The sequence below is a fragment of the Eschrichtius robustus genome, chromosome 21, assembly GCF_028021215.1.
Source record: "Eschrichtius robustus isolate mEscRob2 chromosome 21, mEscRob2.pri, whole genome shotgun sequence".
NCBI classification, from domain to species: Eukaryota; Metazoa; Chordata; class Mammalia; order Artiodactyla; family Eschrichtiidae; genus Eschrichtius; species Eschrichtius robustus.
In genome coordinates this window covers 20,909,181-20,924,267 of record NC_090844.1, presented here as the reverse complement: position 1 = coordinate 20,924,267, position 15,087 = coordinate 20,909,181, and positions in this window count along the sequence as shown.

Sequence of the window (15,087 nt, the reverse complement as noted above, 5' to 3'; positions counted from 1 at the left end):
AGATATTGAAAACAAATTTTTGGTTACCAAAGGGGAAACGTGGAGGGGAAGGATAAATCAGGAGCTTGGGATTAGCAGACACACACTACTATATATAAAATAGGTAACCAACAAGGAACTACTGTATAGCACAGGGAACTCTACTCAATATTCTGTGATAACCTATATGGGAAAAGAATCTGAAAAAGAATGAATATATGTATATGTATAACTGAATCACTTTGCTGTACACCTGAAACTAACACAACACTGTAAATCAGCTATACTCCAAAATAAAGAAATAAAATTTAAAAATAGGTATTTATTTTCATTTTTATTTATTAGAAAAAACATGGCTAGCAAACAAAGCCATGATTCAGATTTATGGGTGCTTAGGATAAGGCTGGAACATGTGTATCTGTAAAAAGTAAAAGCACATTTAAAGAAAAACATGAATTCATTATTACTGTGGGTTGTACACAGCAATGGCAAAAATTATGTTCAGTTGACAGCATAATGTTAAACATCGATTAGGGCATGAGGCTATGTCCTATGATTTCCAGGGAGCAGAAAGAATGAAGTGTTATAGTCAGTTGCATCAATGGAGGATATCTTTTCAGAGTGAGATAACAGGTGACCAGTTAAAGTCATCTACTAGATTAACTGGTTATCAGTTTCTCTGCTGAATCTCCTGAGATCACATGAGTCAAAGTGATCATCACAAGGAATCCGGTGGTTCTACCACTTATTTCTTAACCCAGTTTTTCTAGTTCTCTGTGGATCAGAGAAAAAAATCATAACGTCTCTTTTTAGGAAAGGACACAGTCAGTGAGGTTGAAAGATCCTGCCAAAAATGATCAGCAAGTGGCTGAAAAACATGTGTTTAAATGGGTTCTAAGGGATACAGACCATACAGAGCTAAATATAAAGCCTTTTTTGGCTTTATATGGTTGAGTTTATCCATTCAGATGCGCTCAATCAGAATTTCTTGTAACTATATTGGTTCAAGTACTTGGAGCAATATTACACTCAGAAAGGCTGATTAATTGAAGCCTGAACGCATAGTTCTCTTCTAGTCATGAGGTTGAGATGCTGGGACTTCTGTGGCATATTTGGAGGAAAAAGTTCAAAATCTCTGAGATACGGGAATGTTTAAGTGCATCTACTATAGGCAGCCTAGTAAGCCGTATGCTGTTGTAGCACTCAAGTGGGCCATCTTTGAGGACATTCTTTTTACTGAGGAATGAAGAAATACAGTGGTGAAGAGAGCGCTAACATCCTAGAAAAGCTCTAGAAGGTGATACCATGGAATTAGGCCCACGATTTCAAAAGAAATAATTGGATCCTGGAATAGTGGTGTTTAACTTTTAGAAACAGAGTAGGGGCAATAACCAAGTGTTTTGTTTGCGATCCGGAGAAGAGAGGACTTACTTCAAGGTTCATGCTCCGATGTAAGCTGCCTGGATGTCTGGGTCTTATGGTGGAGCACCCAGTGGTACTTGAAGTGTCTACGGCAGACGGGGGCAGTATGGTAGTCCCCAGAGGGGAATCGCAATGCAGACTTACAAGAGTTTGAAGCAAAGCTATGATAGTCTCTTCTACCTCCAACTGTTCTCCACTTGAAAAGAAGCTCTTGGCTTGCTACTGGGTCCCTGATCATGGTACACCAAGTCATTCGGCAATGGCAGCTTGGCAAGTAATCCAGTAATTTTTTGGTCATCAAATCATAAAGCGACTGGTGTGCCTGGCATTCCATTATTGCTGGAAATGCTGTGTACAAGATCAGGCCTGAGCAGGTTTGGGAGGCTCAATGATTTGCAAAAAAAAGCATGTGTATTCCTTTCCACTGCTTCTCTGTCACTCCTCCAACCGTGTACCTGTGGAATCATGATGAGCTTTTGAATAACAGAAGAGGACACAGTCAACCAATTAACAGATGGAGAACTCACAGAGGCCTGGTTTACACGGTGTGCAGCAGTCACCAGCTGGAGGTGTCCTGCCGCGCTGTAGCTCCGCACAGGGGTCGTCCTGCCAGACAGAAGGGAAATCCTTCCAGTTGGCAGTGATTTGAGCAGTACATTCAACTGTTCACTCTAGTTGAAAAGGTTCAGTTCTACACTAATTCCTGAACAATGCCTACTGGATTGGCTGGCTGATCAAGAACTTAGAAAGGATGAAACTGGAAGATGGCTGACAGGCAAGTCTGGAGTGGTGGGAATTATGTGGATATTTCTGTCAGAATAGGAATGAAGTGCAAAGACGTTTGTGTCCTATTTAAATTCCCTAAAGAGCGTTTACTACAAAGAAGGATCTTAGTAATCAAACAGACAAGAACTGTTTGTAGCCTTTTTCTTTGTGTACTTGTGAAAGTAAATACACTTGTTTTCAGATGCCTGGCTCTTGCTCAGTGGGACCAATAACATGGACTTTTCCTCATCAAAACTGATCTGCTTTGTGCCCAAATGACCAAGAACAGGCTAATGCTGAGCCAATTTGGTACCATTTTCCAGTGGACTAACCAGCCATGTGACTGAAGACTGATTACACAAAGTGTCTTCTGCCATGAAAGGAGAGAGTGGTTTGTTCTCACAGAGACAGTTATTCTGGATAACTGACCATTCCTTGCACAGTACTTTTGCCAGCACCATCGTTCATATGCTCACGGGAATGCCTTTTCCTGGCCACTTTACCAACAATGTCGTTTCTAATTTAAGAAATCCATTTTACCGCTAATGAAGGATGCCAGAGATCATGCCACAGAATCCACTGAAAGAATTCAATCAAAATCAGCTGACCTGATAAAATGGCAGAAATGGCCAACTGATGACTCAATTGTAATGCCACCTGGGAGGGGGGGAAAACCCAGAAAATTTGAGGTCCTGTCCTATAGGCTGTGGCATAAGCCTTAAAATGGAAGACTGGAAGACTATATTGTGCTGTTTCCCTAGTAGTCCTTACAGCAGTGGGTGGAGAGAGGTGTCCCTTCTCACTATAATGCTTACTAATCCATTCACAGTATTTTTCTTCCTATCCACAGAAACTTGGGCTCAGTTGGGCTGGCAGTCCTAGTACCCAGGAGAGAGACACCCATGCCAAGGATCAGGGTTCCATTAAACTGGAAGATGAGACTGCCAGCTGGCCATTCTGAACTCATTTTCTACTGAACTGACAAGCAGATGACGGGATTAATTTGTAAGCTGTGGTGATTTATCCAAATTACCAAGGGAAAATTGGGTTATTATTAGACAAAGCACAGAAAGAGGACTATGCTTGGACCTGGAGGCTTCATAAGGAATTTCTTTGTATTCCCATGTTCAGTAATAATGTCAGCGGGAAACTAGGACAACTGAATAAGGTCAGGACTGACATGAACATAGATTCTATGGAAGTAAATTTTTGTGTTGCCCAGCCAAGGAAGAACCCCGTCCCACTAAGGCACCAGGTAAGGCAAAGGGAATAAGAAATTAGATAGAGGGGGAAGGGAACTACGGCTCCTGACTTTGAGCTTGTGATTGGCTACAGAGGTAGGGACTGCAGTAGTTATGTCTTATGCCAAATAACTCCTTTTCCTCCATTTTTTAAACCTTGTGTGGTTAATGTTATAATTTGGGATCCATGGAAGGTGTGATTAAGTTGACATTGCCCTGTGATGATTTGGTGACAGGTGGGGTTTTGTGCTTTGCTCTCTGTTGGTCAGGAATGGATGCTGAGTTGCAAAATATGTGAAGAGTGTTGGCTAAACTCCATTTGCTACTTCCTGCCTGCCCAAACACCTATTTTCTGCTATTCTTTTGTTTGTGCTCTAAGGAGTGGACCCCTGGGGACTGCATTTTATCTGGGGTTTCCTGCCCTCTGGCTGCCGGTTGGATTCAGCCAGTGGAGGGCGGCGGCAGCAGCAGTCGATTATTGAATGGAGGAAAGAGTGGTAAGGATATTTCTTCACCACATCCTTCCTCAGTTCTGGTAGTGACTGCCTCTCTCTGAAACTGTGGGTTCTGTTGAGCTGTCCAGTTCGCCCTCAGAAACACTCTTCCCTCTGCCACAGAAGCCTGGCGGTGGTCACAGCTTCCCATACCCTTCATTAAATTCTCCTAGTGATTCGAATTGAGTGTGCCTTCTCTTTCCTGCTGAGATTCAAACTAATATGCAGAAAGTATAACCAGAGAATCCCTGTCAACAGAGTAACTTGAACCATCTTTAAACTCCCCCCCCCCCATACATTTATTTAAATTGTTTTTAGAGAGTCACTTTGTCAAAGCTCTAGATGTAATGAATGGAAGAGTGAAGATGCTGGTTCTGATTTGTGCTCTTGGGGATGTATTCATTTACCCGCCAACTCCCAATCTCCTACGTTCTTGAAGCATATCCAAGGAAAAATAAATACACTTTTTGAATGAAATGCTGGTTTGAGGTTATGGAAGAACAGATTTTACAGTAATACCGGGCTGTTCTAATACTAAATATTTTGGTCTTCATGAAACTGTTTAACTTAAATCCTGCACTAGAATGGAAGTTACCATTCCGGGTTCCTCTGTGCCTTAATGCCCTTAGCACTACATGAGAAAATCAATAGATCCTAATGCATGAACGTGTTGTGAGGATTAAATGCGATGATGCATGCAAAACATTCAGGACAGTGTTTGGCTCTCAATAAATGGTCATTAAGTAGGAGCTGCTGTTCTTTCACACATTCATGTGCGCTCTGCAGTCAAGAGCACAGTTGTATTTACTTTATTCCCCATCCAGCCCAATCTTCAGACACCTAGGAAAAGATTTTACATAAGTTTAGGAGGCGAAAGCAGCAATGAGTTCTCCAGTGTGACTTTTCAGCTACTGTCTTATAAAGTGCTCTTCTCTTATTTATCCAGCACTGCAAAAGCCCCTAATTACAGGTCTTATTCCACTGGAGAGTATGAGTTACAATGTGACCACCTAACGATAGCAAAACTTAGTTTATGATTATACCACATTTCCCTTCAAATTCCCTCAGTGTTTCCTCATTAGAGTTCCTCTTATGAGTAAACTTAATTTTCCTTCTCGTTTACCTCCTGAGATAACATCATTGTTCAAATTAAAACTTACAGCAACATATTTGATTGAAACTTCAGTAACTAACAGTAGTAAATATTCCTGTAAAGAGAAACTATTTCAAACATCTTATTTTACCTATATTCATAGTATGTCCTCATTTAATGTCTTCTTTTAAAGAGAAAATTTAGCAGGGAAATCCATTATTGTAAAATGAAAAATGATTTAAAATTGGCATTATGTATCGCTGCATTTGAATTCCAGGACCTGTCCACAGACTATTGAGTTCTGAGATGAGAAAGATATTTGAAACAGCAAGGGACCTGTGTCAAATAACCACAGGAAAGTTGATTGCTCTGAAAGACTTCAATAGAATGTGTTAATTAAAATCTGCACTCAAGCCTCCTCAGCAGTTTGGCCGTTGACAAAAGCACTTCAAAACAGTTTGAAGAGATTATGTTTTTCATGTTAGGGAGCAATTGAGAGGTCAGTAATACCTCAATTGTATAAAAATACAATCTAAATTGGCCTGTAGGAGAGTAGATAAAAAGTATAGGCATTATAATGCTCTTTTCTCAGGCAGCCTGAGAAAGTCTAGCTTATACTGACATAGTTATAAAGCAGGCCTAATCAAAGGTAGACTTATTCTAGATTTTCTTTCTATCACTCGACTTAGGATAGAAGTGTATGGAAACAACTTCCAAGCTGGAATAAAATTATATAAACATTATTACTACATTAAAACAAAGATAAAATAACACCACAGTTACCCAGCATTGTTGGGAAGTTCAGTTAAAGACGTTGCTTAACTGAAGTTTAACTCAATAGTGGAATAAACAGAAAAAAATAATTGGCTTTTTTCATACTTTGCATATTCTACATATTGTTGCAAATAGTTATTCTGAAGTAACTTCAATTTATCATGTAAAACTATAGATGTCAAATTCTTTCAGGATGGCACAGTTGACTAAGATATTACAGAGCTAGTCAGATGTTCTATTGTATTTTATAATGATACTGGATCACTTGAGACTGTCATACTCGGCATTTTCCAGTTTCCTTAATTTTTAACTAGTAATGTTGGGACAAATCATTGGGCCATTACGATAAAACTCAGTAGACAAAATTAGTTGAACTTGAACTCCTCCATAAAAAACACTTGGTAGACAGGGAGTTAACTAATTTGCTATTAGTATTTCATTTTGAATTACTAGAAATACAATAGAATAAGATGAAGTGATTTTTCTTGTTTTCATGGAGTTTGGGCAGAAGGCAGAATGGTGAGATGATTAAAATAGCTGCCAGATCACCTATTCAAGACATATGTAGAGAATGAGAAATCAATTACGAGACCCTTATTCTCAGTACCCATCTCCAGGGTATATAACAGAAATAATTTATTAAAAGGCTGAAGAAGTTAATAAGGAGGATCTCTTTGCAAAGAGCTGTCAGGGTGCTGTTCATCATTCATTTGGTATTTTCCAAAATGGCAACCTCAATAACACACACATACACTTGGTTTTATTTTCTCTGTCTTATTCTCCCTGAACCCTTGCCCCTGTTTCCTGGAATCACCTACCACTGATTATTCTCATTAGGGAAAACAGTATTTCTTGCTAGCTACTTAAGTTTTCTCTTAAGTGTTTTTAAAAAAATGCTATCATTGTCTTTATATGTCTTACAAACTCCTCAGATTTATTCCCAAGTATTTATATTTGAGGCTTATGTTATTAAATTGTAATAAAGTTTTACTTTAAAACATTCCAGACATGCACAAAAGAAGAAAGAAAAACATAAGTAACCTCTGTATGCCCACCACACATATGCCAAAATTATAAGGATGTTTTTCCTTTTCTGAATTGTTTTAAGGAAAATTCCAGGTATTATGCCATCTCTAAAGATATGAACATTTGCATGTGTAACTAAAATGCTATTAGCACAAAGAAAATTAGTATCTACAATAAGTGATATTATTTAGCACCTAAATGTCCATCGACAGAGGAATGAATAAAAAGGATGTATACATATATACAATGGAATATTACTTAGCCATAAAAAAGAACAAAATAATGCCATTTGCAGCAACATGGATGGACCTAGAGATTATCATACCACGTGAAGTCAGAGAAAGACAAATATCATATGATATCCACTCATACATGGAATCTGATTTTAAAAATGATATAAATGAACTTATTTACAAAACAGACTCACAGATTTTGAAAACAAACTTACAGTTACCAAAGGGGAAGTCTGGAGGGGAGGGATAATTTAGGAGCTTGGGATTAACATACACACACTACTATATATAAAATGGATAACCAACAAGGACCAACTGTATAGCACAGGGGAATCTACTCAGTATTCTGTAATAACCTAAATGGGAATAGAATCTGAAAAAGAATGAATATATGTATATGTATAATTGAATTGCTGTGCTGTACACCTGAAACGTATATAACATTTTCAATCAATTTACTCCAATAAAATTAATTAAAAAAGAAAAAGAAAAATGTCATTTTATCATTTGTTGTGTGACTCAAAATCCAGACAAGATCTACCCTTTTATTAGAGAATTTTTTATCCTCTTCTGTTCTAAAGAATTTGTGCTCCCAACTTTGTTTTTCTAAATTATGTTTTCTATTTGGTGAAGAAACCAGGCCAATTGACCTGTAGAACATCCCACAGTCTGAATCTATTTGCCTCCTAATGGTGCCATTTATTGTATTTCCTTTTTTCTTTGTCCTTTAATCTTCAAATTAGTTCCACAAGTTTTATTAGATCCAGTTCAATTTTTTTTCAAGAACAGGCAGTAAGAAGGAGCTGCTGTGTAACTCACATGTATATCAGAAGGTCCTTAATATCTGATGGTAGCATTCTTAGTAATGCTGAGATTGGTCAGTGGCTTTATGTGGTAAAATCCTTGTCCTTTCATCATAAAATTCCTCATTAACCTGTCTTCTGATGGTTTCATCCATTGATAAAAATTTGCCTAAATCAATTATTTCTAGTGGTGTGCTGGAGTCTGCCTCCATCGGCTCATAAAAGCCAATTATGTACATTTATTTGCAACTCCATGTTCAAAGACTCCGATTTGGTAGCTTGAAATTAACCATGATAGAATTATTTACACCACAAAAATCAGCAAATCCTACATATCAAGAGTTTTTCTTTTTAGAGGGCCAGTTTATCAGCGCAGCATTATTTCATGTTAAAAATCAAGGTTTTATCAGATGCTGTAGAGGGTGTGGAGAAAAGGGAACCCTCCTACACTGTTGGTGGGAATGTAAGTTGGTACAGCTACGATGGAAAACAGTATGGAGGTTCCTCAGAAAACTGAAAATAGAATTACCGTATGACCCAGCAGTCCCACTCCTGGGAATACACCTGGACAAAAAACTGTAATTCAAAAAGATACATGCACCCCTACGTTCATAGCAGCACTGTTCACAATAGCCAAAACATGGAAACAACCTAAATGTCCATCGACAGGTGAATGGATAAAGAAGATGTGGTACATATGTACAATGGAATACTACTCAGCCATAAAAAAGAAAGAAAGACCGCCATTTGCAGCAACATGGAAGCAACTAGAGGTTATCATACTAAGTGAAGTAAGTCAAAAAGAAAGACAAATACCATATGATATCCCTTATATGTGGAATCTAAAATACGGCACAAATGAACCTATCTACAAAACTGAAACAGACTCATAGAGATCAGACTTGTGGTTGCCAAGGGATGGGGAGGGGGAGAGGGAGAGGGATGGACTGGGAGTTTGGGGTTGGTAGATGCAAACTATTACATTTAGAATGGATAAACAGCAAGGTCCTACTGTATAGCACAGGGAACTGTATCCAATCTCCTGGGATAAACCATAGTGGGAAATTTAAAAAAAGAGTGTCTCTGTGTATAACTGAGTCACTTTGCTGTACAGCAGAGAATGGCAAAACATTGTAAATAAACTCTACTTCAATAAAAAAAAATTTTTTTTAAATCAAGGTTTTATAATTCTCCCATCAATTCCACATTTCTAAGCCAGAATTATTCTGTAAAGAACGTTTTCTCAACGATGGCTATTTGGTAACCCTGACAAATAATGCTTTATTTTAGGTCCCTCAGTGTAGAGGGACCTCACTGCCTTTCAGAGCTAAACCTCATTTGGAAAGCCTTTGTTCCTTTATCTGTACCTCTACCTGCTCCTCTATTTTGAAACTCTCTCTTTCTCTCTGTATCTCAGGATTAATGTAACATACTCACACTTATTATAATAACTAATATGTATGGGCTTATTCATGCCATCATATGATAATTAAATCATGCTTTCCTCTTGATCTCTGCACTGTTCTTGCCTTCTGTTAGACTGAGTTTTCTTTGTTGAATTTCTTATTGCTGCTGTTGTTATAATTATTATTAGTAGTATTACTTATGTGGTCAAAAGTCACAAAAAAAACTTTCAGTATTTCCTTTCATGTGGTCTGCTGGTGGAATAGTTTTATTTTTCTGAAAATGTGTTTATTTTGTTTTCATTTTTGAAAGAGATTTTCATTGGGTATAGAAATAACATATAGAAAGCACTCTGAAGTTATTACCCTTTTATCCATAATTTCCTTTAAGAAGTCAGCTTTGTATCTTACTGTTAATCCTGTGAAGGTGATTTGCTTTTTTCTTTTGACTGCGTCAAAATTTGTCTCTGTTTTTGGTATTCAGCAGTTTTAGTATGACACTTATATTGCTTGTGTTACTTGAATTTTTGGCTTGGTATTTTAAATCAATTTTGGAAAATTCTTGGTCTTTATCTTTTTATAAGTTGCTTCTGTCCCCTTATTTCTCTTTTCTACTTCTATGAGTCTAGTTACACATAAGCTAGGACTTCCCACCTCCTTTTTTCTCTGTATTCTTCAGTACATATATTTTCTCTTGATAGCATATTGAACTTCTCTTAAAATCTGTGAAACCATCTTTATCTGCATTGAAAGGCTTGATTCTATTGGGAGGCAATCTGATGTAAGAGCTGGTCTGTAGAAACAGAATATCTGATTTCAAAGCCCTGGACTCTGGTTGGAGGCAATACTCAACTTCTCTGCGCTTCAGTTTTCTCATTTATAAAAGGGTTAACAGTGATGACAGCTTCCTGTGGTTACTGTGAGGATTACATGAGATTATATACAAAAAGCCGTTTAACACAGTGTATGCCATATACAAAGTACTCAGTAGTTTTAGTAACATCCTGTGAATCTTGTTATGAATCCTTGAAACACCTTTTTATGGGAGAGGAAAAAAAGATACTGCTTCTAGTGACAAAAGTACATCCCTATAGAATGGCATATCCTACAGTTGCTCTGTATTTTTTGTTTTTTAGTTTGTTTTCTGTCAACAGTTATCTGTTGACTGTATCCTGTGAGCCAGGTATTGTGTGAGGCACTCAACCACAGAGAGGGATGGGGTTGGCTGGTGGGCCTCTGAGTGCTCAGTGAAGTGGTTTAAAATTCCCTGAGAACAATTCTGTGATAGAGTTTTATTGGTATCCAGGTGGTCTAACGACAATTTTTTTTTCCAGTGTGAAACATAAAAACCTTCCTAGGGGTCTGTAAAAATGCATTATCTTACCTTCTGAACTTAAAAGTAAGTTCACTTCAGTTGTCAACTTTAATATTAAAAGAGGGCACTCTGCTTATCAAAACCGAAAAGTCATACTGCTCTTAAATAAATAACTGTCCATCACAGCTATCTTGTTTCAATCTGATTAAATTCTATTCTCTGAGGATCAAAGACTTCTACTATTCCATTTTAAAAGTCAGAGATTTTATCCTGCAGCATGACTGAAAATCACATCCTTTAAGCAACTTCTGTTCAAACATTTCAGAAAGCATAGACTTGTTCAGAGTAATTTCTGAATACTGGCAATGAATTTAGGAAGTTATAATTTTAATGGCATAAATAAAAAGTCACAATATTAGAAACTAATAGTTTTGATAGGAAATAGAATCTTGCACTTATTTACCTTTCTGTTTAATTTATTATTTGTAAACACTGTCTTAGTGACCTTAAGCAAAAATTTGTTTTTAATACGTAGCAATATATACTCCTTGGGTAAGGCATTTTCTCTTGTATCCTGGAGAACCCTTGCAATTTAGAAAGACATGTAAGTTGACCCTTGAACAATGTGGGATTGGGGATGTTAGGGGTTAAAATTTACCACATGTTAAATGCTTTCTCTCCATTGTCCTTATTTTTGTCTTCCACACTTTTTCTACCTTTTGTGGTTTTAATTGAGCATTTTATGTGATTTGATTTTTTTCTCCTTTCTTAGCATGTAATTTGTACAGTAGTAAGTCCCCTGCATACAAACGAGTTCCATTCCAAGAGCGTGTTCGTAAGTCCAGTTTGTTCTTAAGTCCAACAAAGTTGGCCTAGGTACCCAACTAACACAATCGGCTATATAGTACTGTACTGTAATAGGCTTATAATACTTTTAACACAAATAATACATAAAAAACAAGCACAAAAAAACAAAGAAAACATTTTTAATCTTACAGTACCTTTTCAAGTACCTTGAAAAGCTGGCATACAGGGTCTGGCATCGAGTGAACAGGCAAGAAGCGTTACTGACTGGAGGAGGGAGAGGAGGTGGGAGATGGTAGAGCTGAAGGATCGTCAGCAATAGGAGATGGAGGGCAAGCTGCAGTTTCACTCAGGCCTGACGTCGATGGAATGCACATTCGCACCTTGGAAAGTTTGCAACTTGAAGGTTTGTATGTAGGGGACTTACTGTACTTAAAAAAGTGTTTTGCAGTGGTTGCCCTAGAGTTTGCAATATACATTTATAACTAATAAAAGTCCACTTTCAAATACTGTGTTACTTCACAGGTAGTACAAGTAGCTCATATAGCAAAGTATTCCTGATTCCTTCCCTCACACTTTGTATCCACTGCTTTCATTTCATTCATATATAAGCTATAATCATTACATAGAAATCGTATATTAATGCATATATGTGGAATCTAGAAAAATGGTATAGATGATCTGATTTGCAAAGCAGAAATAGAGACACAGACATAGAGAACAAACGTATGGATACCAAGGAGGAAAAGGAGGGGAGTGGGATGAATTGGGAGATTGGGATTGACATATATACTCTACTATGTAGAAAATAGATAACTAATGAGAACATACTATGTAGCATGGGGAACTCTACTCAGTGCTCTGTGGTGACCTAAATGGGAAGGAAATCCAAAAAAGGGGATATATGTATACGTATAGCTGATTCACTTTGCTGTATAGCAGAAACTAACACAACACTGTAAAGCAACTATACTCCAATAAAAATTAATAACAAAATCATTACATAGATTGTTGCTATTATTATTCTGGACAAACTGTTATCTGTTATATCAATTAAGAATGAGAAATAAAAGTTTTTATTTTACCTTCACATTTCTTTTCTAATGCTCTTCCTTTGTATAGATCTGAGTTTCTAACCTATGTCATTTTTTCCTTCTCTCAGGGAAATTTTTACTGTTTCTTGCAAGGCAGGTCTATTTGTTTGAAGAACAAATTTCCTTACTTTTTGTTTGTCTGAGAAAGTATTTCTCCATCACTTTTGCAGGATAACTTTCTCAGACAAAAAGTGAGGAAATTTGTTCTTGAAATGTTATTTTTATTCATTTCTTCACCCTACTCCTATGAAAAAATGTGCTGCAACTTACATTGATAGGGCCTAATTCCTGGCTATGCCATGCCTTCAGTTGAAATGACCAGTTTTAGAGTTAGTTAAGGAACTACAAGTGAAAAAAAAATGTTATTATTTAGTAACACTCAAAAAACATTTTAAATGAAAAGTAATATTCTACATCTTGCTTCCTTTGATATGCCAGATATGGTCATCACTGAGTTTGTGTTTCCCCAGGGCTAATTTACCTTCAACAATGAACATATGATCCCAGAGCATCACAGCAGGTTAAAAAAAATCACACAAAATAAGACTTTGTGGTGGATTCTATGGAAGTCTAAAACTATTCCAAGGATGGCAGCATGTCTGGGACAAATATAAATACTCCCCAAGTGACAACACTGAAGAAAACACAATGAATTTTTAAAAGCATCACTAATTTGTAAATATATGGAAAACATAAAAGAACACAGCACAATGCGATATACCATGGATACCCAATTAGTGTTACTTACGATTAACTTTCTAACAATTCAGGCAAATACGGCAGCTGTGTACTGTGATGGTCATGAACTATTTCATAATTTCTAACGTCTACCTATTTTTTTTTACTCTCCACTTTCAACCGTTTCCTTTAATTTTGTAAATCATAACTATTTACTGGAGAACCATAATCTACCCAGAGTTACACAACAATTAGTCACAAAATTAATTGGAATGTAGGATGTGCTTTCAGTAATTCATCTTTTACAGAATATGACAGTAGAGTTAATTAGCAGCGGTTAAAAGAATGGTGTTTACCTTTAGTATTATGTTAATAATGTTTCAGAGTTAGGACTTAAATGTGAACGTGTCATGGAAAAAAATTACTAACCCAACTCCAGTTGACTATGAAAATGTCTACTCATGGTTTGATGAACTTAAATATATGTATAAAAAGACACATTTTAACCTAAACATGCTAGGGAAGAAGTAAATATGAGAAAACATTCTGAGAGGTGAGAATGCTGGTATATTCCAAGTATCTGCCTTCTCCAGCCAGTAGGAAACATTAGTTGCCTCCATGTTGGAAAATCGGGGTTGGCATTTTGGGAGAAATATTAGAAACAAAATCTTTGCCCAACTCAGAAAACCTCTCCAGAAAAGTAGCAGAGAAAGAAAGCAATTTTAATATTGCATTAGTATTAAACCAGAAAGTGATTTGCTTCATAGGCAATCAGCTAAGAAGTTGCAAAGACAGAAGGACATCTCCTCCTCTAATATAGCCAAGCAGATACAATCCATTTACATAAGTGTTTTCAAGATAAGCAGTAAAAGCCCTCCAGTAAATGGACTTGACAGCGCATTTGTCACGCATAGTTAATCCTAAATTCACCTGGTAATTGAAACGACTATCTGTGTTGGCTAATTGGCTTTATCCACAGGAAAGAAGATGTGGCACATATGTACAATGGAGTATTACTCAGCCATAAAAAGAAACGAAGTTGAGTTATCTGTAGTGAGGTGGATGGCCCTAGAGACTGTCATACAGAGTGAAGTAATTCAGAAAGAGAAAAACAACTACCGTATGCTAACATATATATGGAATCTAAAAAAAAAAAATATATATATATGTATATATATATGGTTCTGAAGAACCTTGGGGCAGGACAGGAATAAAGATGCAGACGTAGAGAATGGACTTGAGGACACAGGGAGGGGGAAGAGTAAGCTAGGATGAAGTGAGAGAGTGGCATGGACATATATATACTACCAAATGTAAAATAGATAGCTAGTGGGAAGCAGCCGCATAGCACAGGGAGATCAGCTCAGTGCTTTGTGACCACCTAGAGGGGTGGGATAGGGAGGGTGGGAGGGAGATGCAAGAGGGAGGGGATATGGGGATATACGTATACATATAGCTGATTCATTTGTTATACAGCAGAAACTAACACAACAATGTAAAGCAATTATACTCCAATAAAGATGTTAAAAAAACAAAAAACCAAAGTTTTCATGTCTTTGTGGCAGGAGGTAAACTTACAGGTTGTAGCAAGGCACTCACCAAAATTAGGCTATTATCTTCCCACACAAACTGGGAGATAGGGGGACTATTTCCCTTGATATTTACATTTAAAGAGATGGCTCCCGGATCCTTGAGAAAGATAACACTATGGCATAAAGATGACAAAAGGCCTATCTAGTTTTCAAAAGGATTTACACATTTAAAAGGGAGGAGATTGTACTTATACTTGCGACTTTTCTAAAATAGATGTTCTAAGAAAAGGAAAAGGAAGGAACTCTTTTATTTTCAACAGGGAGAATTCAGCCTCTTAGTTTTAATTTGTATTTATCCTTATAGTATCAAAGTTTGCAGCTTTTTGGTAGTGGTCTGGTGAGGTTAGGAATATATAACAGATGACTTAAAA